We start from the raw sequence: 4871 nt of genomic DNA, 5'->3' as shown, positions 1-4871 counted from the left end.
GTTTACTGGGGGAGAGGGTGGCAGAAAGTAGCCTAGATAAAATTCTCTGGATACCCTAGGCATTTTTTTTCCTACCCAGGGGTCAGATGGCACAATCTGGGAACTGAGGAGCTCACCCTGAGGGCCATAATGGCTCGCCCCGAGCCGAGGGCCGAAGACAGCCCGCCCCAGGCAGGGCAACACCCGCCATGGGCTGGCTGGTACACTCCCCTCTAATAGCCCCCACACTAATCTGGTCCCCTCACCTGACCAAGGAGTGTGTGGCCAGGGACAGCGTCTCCAATTCCAGCACCACCACTTTTACACCCTCCCCCCATAAGTGGTCATACTATAATTTGAAGTAGGTGTCACTTCCCTCCCCCTTTATAAATGGCAAAGGGAACCTGAAAATTGTGAACAGGCTCCCCCCAGGTCTAAACATCTTTTGGCAGAAGCATTCAACAGATCAAAAATATGTGGTGCATTAGGATGTTGGTCCTCTTGGACATGCTGCCACTGTTAAGTGTCATCAAGTAGATGACTCACAGTGACCTTCAACAATCCATTGTACAGGTGATCATCTTCTCTGGTTCTCCAAGGAAACCCAAACCTGCAGGTGGTGGGGCACACGTCCCCCCCACGGGAGGTGGGGCGCAGGTTGTCTCTTTTATGTGGGCGGCCGGCAGGCATACACCATCCCTCAGCACAGGTGACCTGCAGGCGCTCACCATCTCCCGTGTGTCATCTCCCACACGGGCAGCCAGCGGGCACGTATCAGTATCATCTCGTTAATGGGGCAGCCGGCAGGGCAAGCACCATCCCCCAGTGCAGCTGGTGGGAGCGCGTAACCAGCAAGCGTGCATTCTCTCGGTGGGTGCGCGTCATCTCATGCCCGGGCAGCCGGTGGGGGTGGGTGTGTGTCATCCCCCAGCGTGGGCAGACAGCGGGCGCATGTTATCTTGGCGTGTGGGGGACCGGAGGGCTCGCATCATCTCTCCGCTGATGGGCATCATCTCTTGGAGTGCTTGCATCATTTCGTGCGCAGACAGCCAGCGGATGTGTGCCATCCCCCAGTGTGGGGTGGCCAGCAGGCTCATGCCATCCTCCACACAGGTGACAGGCGGGCGGTGTCATCTCGTGCGCAGGTGACCGACGGGTGCGTGTCATCTCTCGGCGTGTGCATGCCATCTCGTGTGCAGGCAGCCAGCGGGTGCACACCATTTTCCATCGGGAGTTGGCCAGCAGGTGCGTGCCATCTCCCGAGTGTCATCTCCCACACTGGCGGCAGGCAGGAGCACGCCATCCTGTGTGCGGGAAGCTGGTGGGAGCGCACCATCCCCCCACACAGGCAGCTGCTAGGCGAGTACCATCTTCCATGCGGGTGGCTGGCAGGCGCAAGCCATCTCCTGCGGTTGCGCTTCATCTCGAGCGCGGGAGGCCAGTGGCCACCTACTTCCCCTGCCGCTGCCATCTTGGCTCCAAGAATTCTCCCCGGAACAAGTACACTTTGCTGTAGTGTGGCGGCTCCACAACACCAGTCCTGGGGAGGCCCGGTGCCCACCCTTCATCCTGGGTGAGGGATTCCATAGGTTCCAGCTGTGAGAGCTTCATGGAGCTGCGGCTGTGGTGAGGCGCAGTGTGGGCTCTGCAGGAGGGGGTTGGGAGCAGCGGCACTCACCCATTCTTCCTTGGGAATCCTTGAATTCCTGTTGTTGAGCCTCAATCCTCACTGAAGACCAGTCATCAACTGTTTAACTGTTCAATTATCAATAAACAGAAGCTGTAGAGGGTCATAATGGCCCTTTTCCAAGTGGTCCGCTGCTCCCGCAGCTCACCACGTTGTCTCTGCCTCCCCTGCCATCTTGGATCTCTCCCATGCCTTTTTTATGGTCAGTGTTTACACCCTCTCTTTGGAAGAGACCAATTGCCTCTTCGCTACTCTGTCCCCCACAGTTGAATTCCTGTCAGCATCCAGCTTCATGCCTACAAACAGTTTAGTCAGAAAAAGATGTTCAGGCAGCGAGGAACTCTGAAAGCAGGGCCAGAGAAAATGGGACCTTCTAATGCAGAGTGGCTATGGCTATAGGAATGTGGAAGGACCAATCCGAAAGACCAGAAGAGAGTATAGTTCATGTAAAGAAGATGGGTGTGACTTTAGTGCTGGGAAGACTGCTTAGAGGAGCAGTAGACTACCTCCTCCTTTCTTCCCTGGGACTGACCTTTCCCCCCCCCCTTTCCCGCACCCCCTCTTCCAACCGGAACTGACCTTTTGGGATGGTTAAAATTGCTAATGGAGAAAGTTGACCACTATTATGCAAACGCGTTTGACTTATGTGGATCACAACAAATTGTGGCTGACTCTGAGAAGAATGGGAGTACCAGAACACTTGATTGTGCTAATGCGAAACCCATACTGAGACCAGGAGGCAGTCGTCAGGACAGAGCAGGGAAACACTGCGTAGTTCAAAATTGAGAATTGTATACGCCAGGGATCTGTCTTTTTTTTTTAAATTTTTTTTAATTTTTTTAAACATGTTGCTTGTGCAAGTCAGAATCTGATACCAATTAAATGGTTACAGCCTTGCCAATAAACAAGAACATACTCTTCCATGGCTAGGAAGGAGGGATCTGCCTTATCTCCATACATTTTCAACCTACATGCAGAATAGATTATCTGGGAGGATGGGCTGTATGAGGAGAAGTATGGCATCAGGATTGGTGAAGATTTATCAACAATCTGTGTTATGCCGATGACACATCCTTGCTTGCTTCAGGAGGACCTGAAGCACTTGCTGCAGAAGGTCAAGGAATGCAGCCTTCAATATGGATTGAGGCTCAATATCAAGAAGACAAAGATTCTCACCAATGGGCCAATTGGCAGCATCAGCATGGGTGGTGAACAGATTGAGATTGTTCACAGCTTTAGTTTGCTTGGCTCCACAGTCAACACTCTTGGCATCAGCAGCCAGGAAATTAAAAGACATATTGCAATGGCAAAGTCTGCTGTTAGGGACCTCTCCAAAGTACTGAAGAACAATGGTGTCACTCTGAAGACTAAGGTGCACCTGACACAGGTCATGGTCTTTGCAGTCACTTGCTATGCATCAGAGAGTTGGACAATGACCAGGCAGGATAGAAGGAGAATTGATGCCTTTGAGCTGTGGTCCTGGAGAAGAGTATTGAATGTACCATAGATTGCTAAGAAAACGAACAGGTTCACCCTAGAAAGGGTTAAAATAGGTTGCTCCGTGGAGGCAAGGATTCTGAAGCTTCATCTGACATACTTTGGACATGTTACATGGAGTGACCAGTCCTTGGAGAAAGACATCAGACTTGGGAGGGTGGAGGCACAGCGCAGGAGAGGAAGGCCCTCTATGAGTGGATTGATTCAGTGACTGGGGTTATGGGGATAGGTGTATCAGAGATAGTGAGATTGGCACAGGACAGAGCAGGGTTTAGGGCTGTTGTACATAGTGTTGCTATGAGTCGCAGGCGACTCGACGGCACACAACAACAACAACAACAAACAACAACAATAGAAAAGTCAGTAGTTAGAACCCACCAGCCCTATTGGGGAAAAAGATGGACAGTCTGCTTCCTTAAAAAAATACTGTTAATTGTTTGTTGCCCTCTAGTCTGTTCTGACTCATGCTATGTGTACAGAGAATGCACACTTATGTATACTTAATCCTAGTATACACACTAACAAGTACAACATTGCCCAGACCTGGTCCAGACTCACAATCAGTTGCATTTGAGCGCATTGTTGTAACTGTCAATCCATCTCTTGAGGTCCTTCCTCTTTACTCCTTGATGCTCCATTTTACTTGTACATGATGTACTTTCATTGGAAAATGTATGGGACAGGTCTACTCTTGTTGTATTTCCCTGCCCTCAATTGATGCATTTGAATTGTGGTGTTGGCAAAGAATATTGCTTATACTATCGACTGCCAGAAGGATGAACAAATCTGTCTTGGAAGAAGCAAGCAGGAAGCTCTTTAGAATGGAGAACGGCAAAGACATAATCTCACATACTTCGGACGCAGAATCAGTAGGCGAAGGAGGGTAGGGTAGATGCAAAAAAGATGGATGCTTCAAACAAGGGTGACTGACACAGTGGCTTCAGCAGAGTTCCAACAACAATAATCAGGAGCTGGCACAAAACTGGACAGTGTTCCGTTCCGTTGTACACAGGGTCACCACATCCAGCAACACCACAACATGAGCTGGCATGGACTGACCGGTAAGAGCTAACTTTGAAAGTGTTGTTGTTAAGTGCCATTGAGTCATAGGTGACTCATGGAATGAGTACACTGAGCGCTTGTATGACTTTCGTCCTTTCTCTGGGTTCATAGTGTTTCCTGAGGCAAGCTATTTCGGAAGTGGATGCCACTCCTGCTTCCAAACTTGTTTTAATCGGGGAGCTCCGCCAAACACTGTCCACCATGAGTAACCATTCTCACATTTGGCACATCGGTGTCACAGTGTTCAGCTTCACAGCAACCACGAGTTACCTCTGTACATCAAGTGGACAGATCAGTGCTATACCACTTAGAAGAATGTTTGACCAAAAACCAATAAAACCAGGCCTGAGGACTGCTGATTAAAGTCACCCACCTTTGGCTTGGTGCCATCACTGTCTGTCCACTAGGTCAACTGAGCTAATTCTGTGCTGTTGTTGTTGTTAAGTGCTGTCAAGTCGAAGGCAACTCAAAGCGACTCTATGAACGAAAGACTTGAGCACATGTATAAAGTAAGCAAGATTTATATTGGACAGATCAGTGACTTGATTTAGTGCTTGTTGTTGTTATTATGTGCCATCGAGTCGCTTGTGACCCTATGTACAACAGCCCTAAACTCCGCTCTGTCTTGTGCCAATCGCACTGTCTC

Source organism: Elephantulus edwardii, unplaced genomic scaffold (genome assembly GCF_000299155.1).
Source record: "Elephantulus edwardii isolate Elephantulus edwardi_28Jun2011 unplaced genomic scaffold, EleEdw1.0 scaffold00308, whole genome shotgun sequence".
Classification (NCBI taxonomy): domain Eukaryota; kingdom Metazoa; phylum Chordata; class Mammalia; order Macroscelidea; family Macroscelididae; genus Elephantulus; species Elephantulus edwardii.
This window is presented reverse-complemented; position numbering follows the sequence as displayed.